The sequence below is a fragment of the Medicago sativa genome, chromosome 1, assembly GCF_051527215.1.
Source record: "Medicago sativa cultivar Bolivia chromosome 1, Bolivia_mono, whole genome shotgun sequence".
NCBI lineage: Eukaryota > Viridiplantae > Streptophyta > Magnoliopsida > Fabales > Fabaceae > Medicago > Medicago sativa.
This window is the reverse complement of record NC_140749.1, coordinates 38,322,095-38,341,961: the sequence shown is the minus strand read 5'-3', so window position 1 is coordinate 38,341,961 and position 19,867 is coordinate 38,322,095. Positions and strand designations below refer to the sequence as shown.

The following is a 19,867-nucleotide window of genomic DNA, read 5'->3' as shown; positions in this document are numbered from 1 at the left end:
ATACATGTTCTCTTAAGCTCATTCAAGACAAAGTCAACGCTATCTTTTAGCCTTTTCCATTGCTTCTCATAGCTTTTCCTGTGAACCAGATTATTTCTTGCTTGAATCAGGTTGTTGAGTTCCTGAAAGATGTTCTCACACACATCTACTAGTATAATAGAATCTAGAAATATGGTTGGTGGTGAGGGTACATTTGGTTTGGTGGAAGCACAAAGTTGGATAGCAAGGCTTGATGATGAAGGTTGGTCATATGTGGAGGTTGAAGTTTGATTGCTGGTTGAGGGTTGATCAGAAACAAACTTTACAATCACAGTAGAGGAAGAGTTTAACTGCTCATCCTCAACATCAGAAGCTTCTGATGTGATCATAAAGTCAGGTTCACTGACTGTTACAGGGATCGTAAGTGATACAGTTTGTTCAGGAACAATTTGTTCAGAACCAGTGTGTTCAGAAGCAACTTGTTCAGGAACAGGGACAACTGAGTGGGTGATTGAGGCCATTTATGAGTTTGGTGCTTGTTGTTGGGGACTTTCCAAAGCAACTTCCATGGAAGCTACTTCAGAGGCTCTTTGTAAGTTTGGCTCAACACCTGGCAGTTCGCTTGAGTAGTGACTAACCAGCATTTCTAAGACTGATGTTTCTGAGGTTTGGGTAGTTGAAGATGGGTGAGATAATGATTCAGCATTAGGGTTGGAAGGCTCAGAACCTATATGTTCACCTATGACATCTGCATCAGCAGGAATAAAATTTAAAGGTTGAATCATAGGTGGTTGGAAAGGATGATTAGGGGGTAGTCTTTCACAGACTTTGTTTTTCATTTCAGACATATCCCATATCCTTTCATCAACACTGGGGATCATAGGCTCAAAGGGGATGCTTTTGGCAGGCTTTCTGTGGAGTTTGGGTGATGGTTAAAGGTCTTTGTGGATGGTTGAGTAAACTTGGCCAATGGGTATATCATCTAAGTCTAAAGAAGATGTTGAGGAGGTTGAATTGGAGATGGAGGTTGAACTAGATTCTACTACAATAACCTTAGCAGAGTATGGAGAATCATGATTACCTTTTGAAGCTTCTAGTGTAGCAGCTTCTGACCCATCAGCTTCATCCTCCTGAACTTCTTCAGCAGCCTTCTCATCCACAATCATCAGCATATTTCCAACTTCTGAAGTTACCATCTCTTGTACTTCTTCAGTAGCTTGAACCAATTGAAGTGCAATATCACTAGCATCTTCCCTTGCAATGCTTGATGCAGGAACTTCAATCCCTTTTGCTAACTCCAACACCTTCTGAAGTGTAGCATCATCCTCAGCCTTCTTCTTCCTGAATTCTTTTGTAACCATATCAGTAGCAGCTGCATTTTTGTCTTCTTCTTCTACATAAGTAGATTCTTTTAACTTTCTCACAGCTGGCTTTCTCTTCTTCTTTGGGATAGAAGGTTGATCAGGAGTAGACTGTGAGGTTGTAGCAGCTTTACCACTCCTGGTTCTCCTGTTCAGAACCGTATTAGCATCCAGGTCCTAAACTTCTTCTTGAATGGTTGGTACACCAGAACTACCAACATTCACCTCAGCAGAAGCCTTCTCCTTCTTTGCCTTCTTGGCCTTCTTGGCAGGTTGTTTAGAAGCATCATCTAGGTACTCATCCTTGGTGAGTGCTTTTCTCTTTGACTTCCTGCTCTTTGCTACTGCGGGGCTCCACCATACATGTTTTCAGGCACATCTTCAAGCCTGATCCTCTTGCCAGTTGTTGCAAAGTGGTCTTAGATGTAGTTCATCTGAACTTCATGAGGATCCTTCTTGCAGATAGGAGGAAACTCTTCCATCAAGTTTGACACATCATTTGATTCACTCAAGTCTGTGCTGAGCTTTGTGTGACTCTCAATCATCTTCATGTTCTTGAGAGTTCTTCTATTGATGACCTTGCTAGTTTCAGTATCCAGTTGCTCATCAGTGAAGAAGTTGACATTGATGAGAGCTTTCAGGATCCCTCCTTGATGAAGAATCTCTGAGATAATCATAGGGAACCCAGCATCTTCTGTTGTCCTGGCTTTCCCTTAGCTCCTTAATCATGTGCTTAAATATGTACTTGGGCACATTAGCTTTTTCCTTCGTGATGATGTAGTGAAGGAAAATCTTGTGCTCCAAGTATGGTTGATCACTACCACCACCTTTTGGTTGCAGGTTTTCATTCTGAATCTTCAGAAGCGTTTTCTTTTCCATGCTCAAATCACTGTACACACCTTTCTTTTTGTTGTTGAACATGGACTGGTTGAAAATCTCATTCCAAGGACTGGTCTTGGGGTTGATTATCCCACCTTTGAAGCTTCCTGTTGAATCGCTTATGAGAACAAAAGAAATAATCTCTTCTGAGATGAAGACTGGGATGCCCATGATGCTTGACCTGATTTCGATGCATCTGAATGGTTCCAGACCCATTTCTTCCCTTGATTTTCCTTATAGAGTATGGTCAATCAATATCTTCTCAGTTTCTTCCAACTTGGCTGCATTCCTGTCATATACATGCGCTTTTACCCAAAAGTGTCTGACCAATGACTTGTATGTTGGGCCATTCAGCATCTTGAAGTATTCCATCAAACCTTGAGCTTTATAGTAACTTCTGATGTCACACCCATGATGCGCCAGAGAGATGAAGTCTACAGGATTCTCAGTTTGAATCCTGAGATCCCATTCTTCCAGGGACATAGTCCTTCCTTTAATTTCAAACGTAGGAGCTTCTTGCATGCTTGATGAGAGGATGCCATTGATGTTGAAGAATGTTTTTAGGGTTCTAGGTTTGATTGTAGAGAATGCGTTTTACTTCGCAGAGAAACAGTTGAGAAAGGAAAGTGTAGGTAGTGATGTAACACCCATACTAGACGTATCTAGAATGTCTAGCACGTGCGTTAAGTTTAGTACTGGATACATTAAAATTACAACAATACAGCTACGAATGAATATAAATACAATCAAATGTGTTCGTACATAATAATGCAACTCAACTTTTCTAAAGTATAATGAATGCATCCTTGCATAACCATCTCATCCTGCAGCGGGTACGAACGAACACTTGACGCATCATCCATTCGGCTACTAGCTTGCTAATCCAACCTGTTTATCTGAAACAAATAAGGATTGGGATGAGACATAATGTCTCAGTGAGTTCCCCTAAATCCTAGGCTATAGGTAACCTCAGGGGAAAACCTATGGTCACCACGTGTCTAAAATACAACCTGCCGGTTGATTATACGTGTGTGGGGACTTGCATACTTAGACGGTCGTGCATACTAGGGCCGTCATAGTCTTATCTCACTGTTATAGGCTTCACTTCCTATACGTGTCATGGCGGTCAAGGGGAATCTAAAACCGCAATGCCAAGAGTACGCTCTACGTACCGTGGCCTAATTCTAACATAATCATGACACGGTCCTAAACCGGACGATTAGGGGAAACCTAAGATCGTCATCGGCATATCTTTCTCTATTGCTCTAATGCAAAATACGATGTTTCTAACAACGTATCTTATCTTGCTAACATACTAGTTTTGACAATCTACGTCTATGTTCTACTATTCTTGACGATCTACGTCAAGGCTCTACTATTTCTTGACGATCTACGTCAAGGCTCTATGACATAACATAATATATCTAATAATATGCACAGTCAGATTCATTCATAAGTTAGCGTTTAACAAACAAGCATTATCTGAGTTCAATTTTACGGAAAGCCCCGAGTGGAGTAACCCCGAGCGCAATCCCTATCTATCCGATGGAAACCTATCTAAGGTATAACCAACGGCACTCCTGCAGTGACGTGCGGGATCCTTACGGCTAACCCCATTTCACCTAATGGAAACCCCTTGCACCAACCTAATGTGGACACAAGAGACACGACCACTACATCTTTCTTACTAAGTGACATGCGGGTTCCTTACGGCTAACCCCGTTTCACCTAATGGAAACCCCTTGAGCCAACCTAGTGTGGACACAAGAGACATGGCACCTTAACTTTAAAGTCTTGGTCTATAAATGCATGAGTATTAAATCTATGCTAGCTATCTCTTTTACCTCGGATGCCTATACGATCCAACTAGAGGTAAACTATATGCTTGCTTAACTTGCTATGTGAAGAGATGTCTAATCAATTCACGTCTTGCCATACTCGTATGGCTCTCTAGTTTCTATATGAAGAGAACACTCTATATCTCTTCGCCTCTAGTCAAGCATTCCACTCATGCCTAACATTCTATTCTTTACTAACTATTCTAGTTCTTGACAAGCTATGTCAAGGCTCTACGTTCATGCCCTTTCTTAATTCATCACTACCCGAGTAATACGGCTAAACTCTCTTGAATCACTCTTGCCATTCATGTTAAGATTGCCATGATTTTCTTTTCAAGAATCGTTCGATGTTATGTGCATTGCCTAGATGTTGTTTTGGGGTTATAAAGTTGTAAAACGTTGAAAGAAAAACATCGGAATGCACCACGGACCCACACTGAGCCAACAGCCATGAAGCATGTTGGCTGGTCCAGAGGGCTGCGCTAATAGCGCCCCTGGAGCGTGGCTCATCCTGTCAATTTCGCTATTAGCGTAGATTTCGCTAATAGCGTGGTTCATCCTGAAGAATTTCGCTATTAGCGTAGATTTCGCTAATAGCGTAGCTCTTCGGGTCTGAGGTACAAAATTTCCAGTTTTTGACCCAAAACTCATTCTAATGGTTCCTGCAATGCACCAAAACATCCAGCAACATATATATACATTTCTAAACATATTCCATGGCAAACTAACATGTAATTGACAAGATTTGCTCAAAGAGGCATTAGGGTTCAAAACCTCTCATAAACATAAATCAATCCTTTAAACATGGAATTACACAACCCAAAGGGTGATAATCTATCTATGGAACTCACCTAACATGTTCCTTGCCACTTCTCAAGCATCTAGCATCAAACCCTAGCTTTTGCTTCAATCTTGCTCTTTAGCCCTTTCAAACCAAACCATGCCTCAATCCTTTCCCTTATGTGTTTCTTGCTTGCTAAGCTGCCTTAATCCATGCTTGATCATGATTTGGAAGAAGTTTGGATGGATTGGAGAAGGAAGGAGGGCGAAATTCTAGAGAGAAGGAGGAGAGAAATGTTTTCCCAAAACCTAGAGAGAGAAAGAGAAGTGGGAAATGAGGGAAAATGGCCCTTATGGCCTTATATAGTCGCTTGCGACGTTTTACCACTTTGCCCTTCGCCTCAGTCGTGTTCACCTGACTCTGATACATAACTCATGCTTGACTGATATTACTCATTAATATCTTTCGTCTTACTTACTTTATTCATCATGATCACTTTCTAATGAATCTTAGTCCTCTGATACATTTAGCAGATGAAATTTCCATTAGCTGACGAGCGGGATGTTACAAGTGAAGTGAGTAGTGTGTGTTTTTGTCTAAGTGTTTTGAGTAAAACCGATTGCAATTCAGTAGGGACAAACAAACACAACATTAATGACATAGGGGAGCGAGATAGTGTTTTCAAAGCTAAAAATTATCATTGCCCACTTACGTTGTACACCAGTACACATAAGTCACGTTAGAGTTTTTCAGAGTAACTGCCAAGTTAGTGGGACAGGTGTTACTAAAAAGTAACTTCCAGCGTTTCCACTAACTCTGCTATTCAGGAGCACATAACCCAGCTTCTGGAGTTCCTATGCTGATGTCATCTTCAGAAGCACATTTTCCTCAAAACCTCAATAAAGAGCTTCTGATGGACCATAGCTTCTAAACAACTTCAGGACATAAATTCCTATTCAGGAGCAAGCAAATTTTAATCAAACATAAAGTTCATGTTCAAATTTTTCTTTATAAAATCAAATCATTCCACAGTTAAAGGCTTAGTAAATATATCAGCTCATTGATGTTCAGTATCAATGAATTGTATATCTAAAATTCCTTTTTGAACATAGTCTCTAATAAAGTGGTGTTTGATTCCAATATGCCTGGCTCTTGAATGTAGAATTGGATTCTTTGACAAACAAATAGCAGCATTATTATCACAATAAATGGGAATACTGTTAGCATTAATCTGATAGTCTTCTAACTGATGTTTCATCCAAAGTAGTTGTGTACAACAACTTGCAGCTGAGATGTATTCTGCTTTTGCTGTAGACATAGCAATAGTTGTTTGTCTTTTACTAGCCCATGATATCAGATTATCACCCAGAAACTGGCAGTTGCCACTGGTTGACTTTCTTTCAATCCTATCACCAGCATAGTCAGCATCACAAAATCCAACCAACTGATAATCTAAGGATTTCCTATAAAGGAGTCCAAGATTAGTGGTTCCTTTCAAATACCTAAAGATTTTCTTAACAACAGTTAAATGAGATTCTCTATGATCTGATTGGAATCTTGCACACAAGCATACACTGAATAAAATATCTGGCCTAGATGCAATAAGGTATAACAAAGAACCAATCATACCTCTATACAGCTTCTAGTCTACCTTTGTTCCAGTATCTTCAATGCTTAAGGTTCAGGTTGGATGCATTGGAGTGTTCATCACTTTACAATCTTCCAGTTTGAACTTTTTCAGAAGCTCCTTAGTATACTTTGTTTGATGAACATATACTCCATCTTTGCTTTGATTGATTTGAATTCCAAGGAAGAATTTCAACTCTCCCATCATGCTCATTTCAAATTCATCCTGCATTAACTTTGAAAATTCCTTGCAAAGATATGCATTAGTAGAACCAAAGAGTCCTCCTGAAGAGTGTTGTGTCAACCTGACCTCTTTTAAAATCATTTTTGATCAAGAAATTACTTAATCAATCATACCAAGCTCTGGGTGTAGCACCCTACTTCTAATAAGCGGTAAAACGCGCGAATACATCAGACATTTTCTAGAAATAGGTGCTACGTCAAACACAAACTCCAACATATATGTATAAATTATCAAGTTTCATAAAACATAGCAGCGGAACATATATATATATATATATATATATATATATATATATATATATATATATATATATATATATATATATAACCATATGAATAACATCTGCAAATCTCATGATAATAAATACATCTCTAGGTCTCAGATACAATCAATATCTCAACTCCAAACTACATAATCAAAAATAGAATCCAATATGCAAGTACTACCCTAGATCAGAGCCCTAATCTAGACACTTGCACATAAAAAGAGGAATTCCGCTCCTCGTCAACATCAAGCATACAGTCTAAGCACCTTGCACTCCATCTACCTGTCCATACGGAAAGGTAGGTCGTAAACCACTGAGGGTTAGCATTACATTATCATAATCCATAGTAAAATTATCAAGAACATTGGGAATGAAAGATATATTCAAGAACGATGAATAATAAATCATACATGTACTCACAAGTATTCACAACATTCATATCATTCAATATCATCATTCCAAGTTCACATCAACAAGTGTATCATACACATATCACAATTTCAACCATGTCAATTATCAGTTAACAGATTCAATCATTTTGCATAACTCAAATGCATTTCAAATCACCAACAATGTACGCAATGTCTCTAGACTCATCTAGATGCATGTGGTACCAAGTCTCCTCCAATGTCGTCACCTCCGATGCAACAAAAACATCGTAATCACCTCAATTGGATATAAAATCCGCCACCATCAGTCCTGAATGCATGAACATATGACTCGACTACAATGCATATGTTCACACAAGCAATAATCACCTCAACATCACCAACATTTAGTATATATGCAATCAACAACAATTCACCACTTGACATATATACAATCAACAATGTCATCTTCTTCACATAGTTCACCATGAACAACCAATACTTCCTATAATTCGGGTAAGGAAGAAAAATACACAAGAATATGATATATAACATTATCATCATCCAACATCCACTCACACGTCTATAATTAATCATAGAAATCCATTTACAAAAGGGTTTATCAATCAAAGGAACTTTGCAACAAGTTTGCACAAGTTCGTCTCACATTTCACAACTTTGAAAATATTTGAGGTTATGAACCAAAACCAATTTAACAAGATCAATTGCCTATGCCATGTATTCTCACAAGTCACATATGCGTGCAGTAGAGGTTACATAAGCATTTCATCGGCCACATATGAAGAATTCATGAAAATCACAAGTTCGTCTCTCTTTACCACTTTTCATAAAATTATAAGTTTCCAAACAAAACAAGTGATTAATCCATGGAACCAGTTCTAATCATCATTAAAATCATATAAACATTATTCAAGTATAATCCCACTTGGTTTCCTTGAAAAGAATCAAGTTCCGGAAAATCCGTGTTCTTGACCATTTTCGAGCTTCAAGTTCAATCTCTCAAAATCAATCCAATTCGATTCAATTGTTGCTCCTGTAGGATTATAGATGCAAATAGTGTTTATAGATGTTGAAAGAAGTGTTAGAAAATGCTCGGATGGGTCCTAAGGTTCACAGAACAAAAGTCAAAAATTGTTGTACAGGACCCAACACGCTTAGGCGTCCGCCGCATGCATAAGCGTCCTAAACACCGTAGCTCAGTGTTTACACGCTTGCTGCTCGCTTAAGCGTCCTCCTTCAGTCTGTCAAAAACCAGTTACGGGTTTCACCCCAATTCATCCCAAAATTCCCAAATTTGATTTTCCAAATGCCCAAACTTGTTCCAAAAGGTGTTTATAGGTCATATATACATCAAAACACTTAAACATGCACAAGACTTGAAATTAAAGCATCAACACAACAAAATTCATCACCTCACCAAACTTCCACAACTTTCAACAACAACAACATAATTCTCATCTCCAATTCATCAATTCATGATACCCAAGGCATCAATTCAACAACAACATATTCCAAATCAATAACAACAAGTAATGAAAACAAATTCATGCACAATTCAACTCCACAACCTCATTTCTCATCAGATTTGCTCAAGAACACAAAGTACCAACAATTATGCATTTCAACATGTTAATTCACATACTAACATACAATTATCATACAAATCATGTTCTCAAACATAACAACAACAATCATGCACGAATTTACAACAATTAGATTCAATTCATCAATTTCACAAAAATGGGTAAAAGGAAAAAGTCATGAATTATGGTTGAATTCTAACCCTCTTACCTCTAGCAGCAAGAATCTCTAACCCAAGCTTCAATTTAGCTCCTAGATGATGAATTCATCTTCTAGTTCTAGCCTCCAACCCCTTTCTCTTGTTCTTCCTCTTCAAACCTTTATCTTCTTTTTATCTCTAACTCTTCTCAATTGCAAATGTTGGTGAAAAACCCTATTTCTCTACTAACAAGAGTTTATATAGGTTCACCTAATTGGGCTTAACTCACAATACCTTAATGGGCCTAACCCATTTCTATTCTAACCCAAAATGTTACTACTCACTTAACGGTAAAATGTAATAATAATATCGGTCACCTACCGGTAATAAAATAAATCACTACAACTCCCTAGCACTTAGTAATATAATACTAGCTCTCACTAAGCACTAAAATAATTCTTAGCAAAATTACAAAATTACCCCTACTCTCAAAATGACCAAAATACCCCTGAGCCCAAAATGACTAAAATACCCTTCTAACACCGAATTCTACAATTCCCAACCAAAAATACACACAGAGGCAAATAATCACATAAGAGCACACATAAAAACAATTAAATAAATAATAAAATAAATCTAGCGAAAATCGGGTTGTTACACTGGGAGCTTGTTTCAAGCCATACAGTGATTTCTTAAGTTTGTAAACATGGTCAGGATGCTTAAGATCATCAAAACCAGGAGGTTTCTTGACAAACACTTCTTATGATATAACTCCATTGAGAAATACACTCTTTACATCCATTTGATATAATATCATGCCATGATTCACTGCATAGGATAGAAGTAACCTGATTGCTTCCAATCTTGCAACTGGAGCAAATGTTTCAGTATAATCAATGCCTTCTTATTGATTGTAACCTTGTGCAACAAATCTTGCTTTGTTTCTGACTACTTCACCTTGTTCATTCAGCTTGTTTATGAATACCCATTTTGTTCCAATAATGCTCTTATGCTGAGGTTTGGGTACCAGATCCCACACATCATTTCTTTGAAACTGATTAAGCTCTTCTTGCATAGCTAGTATCCATCCATCATCTGAAAGTGCTTCATCAATTGTGGCAGGTTCAATCACTAACAACAGTCCTATCATAGGCTCTTCTTGTCTGAAGTATGATCTTGTTCTTCTAGGACTCTCTTTGTTTCCAATGATTTGATCCTCTGGATGTGAAGACTTGTACTTGAATGTGTTCTTGGATTGATTAGCTTGCTGAGAGCCATCTTGAGCTTCATTAGAAGCAACTTCATCTTGTGCTTCTGGAGTTGGTTCAGCTTATGGACTATCTTCAGATTCAGCTATCTGATCAGGTTCTGGAGTATCTTCAGGAACCTGTATATCTGCAAAACTTTCATCTTGCTCTGGAGTTTTACTTCCAGGATCTTTGTCATCAAATTTTACGAGCATTGATTCTTCAACACAAAGTGTTTCTGAATTATACACTCTGTATGCCTTTGACCTTTCAGAGTAACCTAAAAAGATTCCTATTTGGGCCTTGGCATCAAATTTCTTTAGGTAGATCTTGTTATTTAGAATGTAACAGATACATCCAAATTGATGAAATTAAGAGCTATTGGGTCTTCTTCCCTTAAAGAGTTCATATGTTGTTTTCTCCAAGATAGGTCTGATATAGATTCTATTTTGGATATAACATGTTGTATACACTACTTCTGCCCATAAATGTTTAGCCAAATTGTTTTCATGAATCATGGTTCTAGACATTTCTTGTAAAGTTCTATTCTTTCTCTCTACAACCCCATTTTGCTGTGGAGTTCTAGGAGAAGAGAATTCATGGATAATTCCAAGTTTTTCACAAAAAATTTCAAATGGCTCATTTTCAAACTCTCCACCATGATCACTTCTTACTTTTAAAATCTTCATTTCTTTTTCAGACTAAATTTGAGTGCAGAAGTTGCTGAATATATCATAAGCATTATCCTTACTTTTTCAGGAATTTTACCCAAGTCCATCTGCTGTAATCATCAACCATAACTAATCCATATTTACTTCCATATAAGGATGCAGTGCTAACTGGTCCAAATAAATCAATATGAAGTAGTTCCAAGGGTCTGGAGGTTGAGACAATGTCTTTTGTTTTAAAAGATGATTTTACAATCTTCCCTTTCAGGAAAGCACCGCAAAGTGCATATGAATGATAGTCAATGTCTGGTAGGCCTTTGACAAGTTGTAACTTACTAAGCTTAGAGATTAATCTCCAGTTAGCATGTCTCAACCTTCTGTGCCGCATCCATTTCTTATCATTCACTGACAGAAGACAAATTACCTTCTGATCAACTAGTTCAGTGAAGTTAATTTTATAGACATTCTTCATCCTTTTTCCCATGAATACTATGGACTTATCATCTTTGTTGATTACTGTGCAGTTGGTGTTTTCAAACATCACATCAAAACTATTGTCACAAAACTGACTAATACTCAAAAGGTTATGTTCAAGACCATCTACCAACCACACATTATCAATTGAGATAGAGGAGTTACCAATAGTTCCTGTACCAATGATCTTGCCAGACTGGTTGCCTCCAAACTTCACATTTCCTCCTTCTTTCAATGTGAGGGTGAGGAACATAGACTTATCTCCATTATTTGTAGTCCAGAGACTAGGGTTTGAAACCTTGAGTACATCTCCTCAATAGTTTCATCATCCTTCATCTTGAACAACTCATACTGATGAACAAGCATAAAAGCTTTTGCTTCTCTGACTTTCTTGATGCCTTCATTGTTTGCATAAAGAGAAGCAAACATTGGCAGTTGATTTGTCACTCATCTTCATGTACTCTGCCTTAGGTATAGCAGTAAAAAGTGCTCCTCTGATAATATGATGCTTCTTGTAAATTTTCTTCTGAGCAAGAGTATGTTTCTTTCTATCAACAGCAGCTCCTTCTTCATCAAGGACCAAGTCACCAACACCATCTTCAAGTATGTCCCATAGTTCTTCATCTAAACCCATTACATAGTTGTAGAAGTTGGTTTTCCACCAAGAAAATTCTTCAGGATCTCCATTGAACTTAGGAACTTTTCCAGAATTAGATTTCTTGTTGTCACCATAATCATATGGAAAAACATTGTTGTTCTCAGATCCAGAACTGGAGGAATCACCAGACATGTTTTTCTCAGATCTTTTTCTGTTACACTATTAAGTGTTACGACAACAGACCAAGGCTCTAGATGCCAATTGAAGGTGAGAAAAACACAAGAAGGGGGGTTGAATTGTGTTAGCTTTTTCTTCGTTTTCTCGTAAGCTGAAAACACTGATCAGAAGCAGATGGAGTTCTACTTCTGAAGTGATGTTCAGAAGCAACTTGCAGTAAAAACAGAGAGAGAGAGAGAGAGAGAGAGAGAGAGAGAGAGAGAGAGAGAGGAAAGACACAAAGCAATTATACAGGTTCCTTCCACAAACCAGAAGTAGTCCTGTCCCCCTTGCACTTCCATGGAGAGTTCAATAAAATGTAATATCTTATTACAACTGCTCACTGCTAAACTTAGCAAGAGACTTCAAACTCAGGGGAGGATCTCGACTCACAATATTAGTGTGGCAAAAAAATTCCGTCAAATAATTAAATAATATTAAATTTAATAAAGACGTTACAAGAGATCAAGCAAATGCTCTAGCAGAATACCCATGCAGTTAAGCGTGTTGCGCTCTTGTTTTGGAAGCAAGTCGCAATTGCGTAGCAATTAAAAATTTAAAAAAAAAACTACTGATATATGAATAAAAATATAGACAGATGAACAAATTGTACAAAACATTATTTATGTATTAAATACGAGTAAAAATATAGACATGTGTTTAAATTAAAAATAAAATCGATCCCCGTATTAATATATGAGTTAAAGTATAGACACATGTAACAATTAAAAAAAAACAGATCCCCTTACTAATATACGAGTTAAAAATACAGACACATGTATATATTAAAAATAATAGGTTCTTGTATTAATATATGAGTAAAAATATAGACACATATATAAACATAAAAGATGTTTGTATTAATATATGAATAAAACTATGACCACTTCTCCACACATCTTGTGTGTGAATCTAGCAATTAGGCTACTTGACAAAAAAACTATGAAATAAACTAATAAAAAAATAAAAAAAAAAAATTGGTGTGGCAATTGCCACACCATGCCCTATTCAAATCCGTCCCTGTTCAAATTGCTCAAGCACAACTGCAAGAGACTTCCTATGCTCCTGAACACAATCAAGAGACTTATAATGCTCAAGCACAATTGCAAGAGACCTCTATTCAAACAGAATTACAAAGAAAATGTTTGAGGTTGAACACTTGATATACAATCAGTGGTGTTCACAATACAAATCAGATACAGATTCTTAATACTCTAGAATTTCTAAGATATGAACTTTGAAAAGAAATTCTAAGTGAACTTTGAATGCATAACAATTTCAGTAGAGTTTTGGCACTTGTAAATTGTTGTTGAGTCCTTTCCAATCTCTAAGTCTTCACTCCTTTTTATAAAGGTGTGAAAGAGACGTTGTGAATTGTCAGCACATCAAAATAGAGTCGTTTAAAGCTTTGATCAATCACCAATGATCTTTTGCCTGATATGATTATTGTCCTATGAAGGATCAATTTCAAATCCATTTCAATTGTGAAGGAACATCGTTGCTGGCATATCTGTTTTTCTTGTCTTGTAGCAGAGACAAAAATAGAGTAGTGGAGGTAGTGGTTGTACACTTCGTACAATTGTACTTTGTCAACGCTCTTTAAAGAACAAGCATCCAATGCCTTCAAATCCTTTCAAAATGACTGTTGCTTCACTCTTCCAGTCTTCTGCAATGCTTTAAATCCATTGAACAGCCTTTGAAGCTTTAAGTCTTGCATCTCCTGATGAACTTCAGCTTCTGGTGATCTTGCTTCTGATGAGATGCTTCTGATGAACTTGCTTCTGATGACGTCATCACTTCCGGAGCACTTTACTTCAGGAGCACTTCTCTTCAGATGCTTCAAACTTCCTTTTTGTTGATTTCTTAGCTCTCTTTTGTTCTTTCAGAACCTATTTAAGATGTCAAGTTTTTGTCTATGGTCCTGTACACTTGAACAAATATTAGCTTATCCAATTGACAAGTTTTAATACCTTGTTATCATCAAAACTCTCAAAGGGTAATGTTAAACACATTTTGTTCCAACATAACCCATGCTATGTTTGGTGAAGTATTTTTAGCGCAAAAATAGTGGTAAAACAGGGTGCAAGATGGCAGATTGGTTCAAGGGTCAATATACCTTTCTTAGGCGTCCCTTGGCTCAAGGATGGCTTATCTTTTTCCACTACTAATCCTATTTTTGAGTCTTTGATGCAGGTGAAATTTTGTGATTTTATTGATCAAGATTTAAAAATGTGGAAGGCGCCTCTCATTCGTAGCTTGTTTGATGCGCAAACTGCGCAACTCATACTCAATACGCCATTGCAGCCACTTGTATTGGAGGACAAAATGATATGGAAAGGGGATAGGAGTGGCAAGTATTCTGTGAAGAGTGCTTACAGAATTTGTGTTACAGAAATTGCAAATAACTCTCATATGCATGTTAATGGTCGTTGGAATCTTATTTGGAAGCTAAAAGTGCCTCCTAAAATTAAGAATTTTCTTTGGCGTGTGTGTCGTGGTTGTTTTCCAACACGTACTCGCTTAAATTGTAGAGGAGTCTCTTGCCCACTTGACTGTGTTCACCGTAATCATAATTATGAAGATAGCATCCATATCCATATTGAGTGTCCTAAAGTTGTGCAAGTATGGCGGAATGCGAATTTATGGGACATAATTGACAGGGTAATTCATCAAGATTATAATATTAGTGCTCTCATTTTCACTATGTTACAGAATTTATCTTCAGGGCAATGTGAGCTGATGGCAACTATCATGTGGAGTCTTTGGAAATGTAGAAACCTGAAACTTTGGCAGCAACAACTTGAGTCCGACTCGCAGGTGTTCCAACGTGCAACCTATGTACTTGTAGAATGGCGGACAGCCCAAAGAATTAGATCAAGCAACAGCACTCAATCTACAACTCCGCAAGTTCAGCCTTTCAGACAAGAGGAAGATGTTTGGAAGAAACCAGCACCTAGCAGGTACAAATGCAATATTGATGCATCCTTTTCCACTTCTCTTAATAGAGTTGGCTTGGGCATGTGTCTTAGGGATGAGGATGGTGCTTTTGTTCTTGCAAGGACATAATGGTTTGCCGCTCTTTGTGATATAGATGTGGGGGAGGCTGTTGGTCTACACACAACTTTGGATTGGCTTTCTAATCAACAATTTGATAATGTAGATTTTGTTCTTGATTGTAAAAGGGTTGTTGATTTTGTCAATTCTTGTTTAGATGATAGCAGCGAGTTTGGATATATTATCACTGCTTGTAAACAGCTGCTAGTAGATATATTTCAGAACTCTCATGTTGAGTTCAGCAAGAGGCAAGCAAATAGGGTAGCTCATGAGTTAGCTTAGGAAGCCCTGTCTAATCCTAGTCCCCATGTTATTCATGATGTACCTACATGTATTTGGCATATTTTAGCTAATGAAATGCAATGATTTCCTTCCTTAAAAAAAAAAAATTATGCTCATTTAACTTTGTTTACTGAGTCAAAGGCGGTTACATTTTATTCCAAACGTTCCCAACTTTGAAAGCTATTATTAAGGCTTTATATTTGGCATGACAAAGTCAATTTTTTACTTGTCAATGTAAAAAACAACCTTTTTGACGTGAAAAAACGGTAGAAGTGGAGTTAAGCTCTTTTCTTCTAGCTAGCCCTTTTGATCGGTAGAAATGAAAAACAACTATTCTTTCCTACAAAAAATTACAAAGCCCCATATATTAATTTTTGTGCTGTCAACAACTTTGGGTTTCTTCTTCCTGAAATATTTCCTTTTGCCGGTTCTGTATCCTCGATTCTAATCGAGAAGGGTCTGTTAAATCCTGGGGGTTAGCGTATAATTACGTGAAAAATCCTTAACGACAGCGCGATCAGCGCGTCTCAAACTATTCATGGTTTGTTCATTTTGCAGGTGTTTATTTGATTTGGTTTGATTTGGTTGTCAAAGATGTCGATAGAATTGTGTCAGTGACCTAATTATACAACAACATCAAAACAGATAAGTTTCCTTTGAAATCTCCCTTGATTATTCTTATTAACACATAAATTGATTCTTATATTTATTTGTTGATTATTATTTGTAGAGATAATTTATGCCTAAATTTACAACACTTAGTTGATTAAACTCAAATATGGGAGCTTCATTCACGCTAGATTCTTTCTCCTCTGCAACAATTTCCTTCATGTTGGAACAATATTTTATACCAAGTTCCTTCAGATGTGAGCAACGAGTGGCTACGGAGAATGGTAACAGATACTCCAAGCTTGCACACCCCTTCAATTGTACATTTATTAGATTTTGAAAACTAAGAATTCCTTCAGGATCTCCACTCCATATCTTTTTCAGCTTTGACAGTCCATCTAAAATAACCTCTTTCAAATGTGTTGTAACCTCTTCGCTGTTATTTTCATTTAAATTCACTTCAAATATCTCTTCAACTAAAGAATAAGCTCTAACCTCCAACATCTCTAGACTATTATATGTGTTTTGCACTGAAGAGGGAAAAACCACCACAATTTTCTTACAATCGTTCACTTCCAACATCTTCAATGTTTCAAATTGGTGGTGCCATATTGACTTCAAGCTGTCCATATCCTTCAGTATGATTTTCTCTAATTTCAAAAAATGAACCTATGAATTCATATATAACAACAATCAGTATAAATAATTATTTAAATTGGAAGTTTAAAATTAATTGGATGTTCCCAATAATAAAATTACCATACCTGTTTCAGCGCATGGTTTCTGTCTTTTTTAGCTATTATATATCTCCTCCATCATAGGACAATTACTTATTTCAAGGTGTTTGAGATTCATAAAACTTTCAACCAAAGTAGACGAGAATAAATACTTCAATCCACCACAACTATCCACAATCTAGCTAGTCAAGTTGCACATTGATTGATGATTGTCATCCCAAACTTGATTCAAATTTAGAAGTGAGCTCAATTTAAGGGTATCCAACTGAGAAATGCAACCTATATAAAAACAAATTAACATAAATCATTATGAGTCCTGATAGGTATACCACCATAGGTGGCAATACCATTCCTACACCTTCCTGTGTGGCAACTTTTATTAATAATTTTTTTTGCCAAATCCATGTCATAAGAAAAATGAGTTATGATAAATAAAAAAAGAAAACAACTGTAGCAAGAATCGGGCTTTCTCTTCCTTTCTTTACCTTTTCTTCTTCTCCAGTCCGTCCCACCACCACCACTACCGGCACACCCATCCACGTCTGCCGTTCGCCGTCGTCACCCTCAAATCTCACAACCATCAGTCGCCCTCAGATCTAACATCATCCATCCACCAAAATCGACCCATCATCAACAACATCGCCTCCGTTTCCGGCTACGGAGCGACGACGACCAAACATCTCTCAATAATTTCTGCTATTCACAAGAATTTACAAGGCCTTCTGAAAGTATTGCTAGAATCTCTTGTACGTATCTATGTGAATTGCTTTCTTTGTTTCCTGGCTTTAGGTATTATACTTATCACAACCTTTGCAGGGTATATTCACAGGAAAATGTGGGACAACATTAGACCATGGTGTTACCGCTGTTGGGTATGGAACAGAAAATGGAGTCGATTATTGGATAGTAAGGAATTCATGGTGTAAGAGCTGGGAAGAATCAGGCTATATAAGAATGGAATGTAATCTAGCAACAAGCATGGGAGGCAAATGTGGAATTGCAATGCAGTCTTCCTATCCCATAAGGAAGGGCCAAAATCCCCCAAATCCTGGACCATCTCCTCCTTCAACTGTGAACCCACCAACCGTTTGTAGTAGATATCACAGTTGTGCTTCAAGCACTACTTGTTGTTGTGTACTTGGAATCGGAAATCTTCGCATGTATATATTTTGACAAAAACGATATTATTTACTCATGGGAAAGATAACTAGCCAAATATATGGTCTGTATGACCACATTTTTACACATGCGTGACCACTATTTTTTCATAAATTAGAACTTGTCCGTCCTTAGGCGTGATAAACTTGTCAATTGTAAAATAGGTTATTTATGGTTGGAAATGCTTTTAGTGCAGTGATCAAATGAGATCATGCGTTCGATTTGCCTAAAACGAAATTATTTACATTTGGGAAATATAAACTAGCCAAATATATGGTCTGTATGACCACATTTTTACAAATACGTGACCACTATTTTTTCATAAATTAGAACTTGTCCGTCTTTAGGCGTGATAAACTCGCCGATTGTAAAACAGGTTATTTATGGTTGAAAATGCTTTTAGTGCAGTGATCACATGAGATCATGCGTTCGATTTGCCTAAAACGAAATTATTTACACCTGGGAAAGAAAAACTAGCCAAATATATGGTCTGTATGACCACAATTTTACAAATACGTGACCACTATTTTTTCATAAATTAGAACTTGTCCGTCCTTAGGCGTGATAAACTTGCCGATTGTAAAACAGGTTATTTATGGTTGGAAATGCTTTTAGTGCAGTGATCAAATGAGATCATGCGTTCGATTCGCCTAAAACGAAATTATTTACACCTGGGAAAGAAAATCTAGCCAAATATATGGTCTGTATGACCACATGTTTACATATACGTGACCACTATTTTTTCATAAATTAGAACTTGTCCGTCTTTAGGCGTGATAAACTCGCCGATTGTAAATCAGGTTATTTATGGTTGGAAAGGCTGTTAGTGCAGTGATCAAATGAGATCATGCGTGACCACTATTTTTTCGTAAATTAGAATGTCTCACTGACTATTTTTACATATGTGTCTGCATTATAAGAATATTGAGCTTTCTCCAAAAGATTGAATATTATGCTATCTTCCTGCCTAATGAAAGAGTGTCTGATTCTGCCTAATCAAATATTATGTTATCTTAAAACAATTTCAAGATGAAGATATCTAAAATAATACTAAATAAACTAATCACAAACTAAATATCAAAGGCTGAAAACAATTAGAGAGCATTGGAATTTTGATTATTTGATAATTAATACATGACTAATTCTAGTTACACCCTCAGGATACATTTTCCTTCCTCATACCAAAAGGCTCTGGCTGCTCTTCAGATTGCATATTAATAGCCAATGCTACAAATGCTAGTTATATTTAAGAAAGTATGCTTGACAGATATGTGAAGACAGGGATCGATACAATACCGATTGCTTAGATTGATTGCAGCACTCCCTGCTCTCACCAGCAATGTTGAATAACATAGAAGCAAGAAATTTTCATTGGGAACAAAAGTTCACTTCCATTCATATCTCTTCTCTTGGCCTGCAAACAATGATTGTGTTCTAAGACCAGCTCAGATGCAGCACCAGTGCAAGATCCAACTGCACTCTTGCACTTACATCGAACAGCTCAGGTGCAGCCATTGTGGACAATTTGATTGGAAAATATTAGTATATTATTACTAAGACCAGAACAGTAAATTCAATTCCAAACCAAACAAAATGCATCACCAATACCAAATGAATACAGAGTCTGTTGGTATTCCACAATACACAAATACACAATGAATGAAGGAAAACCATGACATTCATGTAGAAAACATTGCTGACGTGGACAACATTAGGATCTATCATAGACATTGACACTAACA

The 19,867-nt window shown here is 37.1% G+C and overlaps 1 pseudogene; it reads right to left on the bottom strand.

Annotated features, from left to right (window-relative positions):
• Positions 1-19,867, bottom strand: part of LOC146954812 (uncharacterized) — a 57,270-nt pseudogene that overhangs the window by 18,969 nt on the left and 18,434 nt on the right.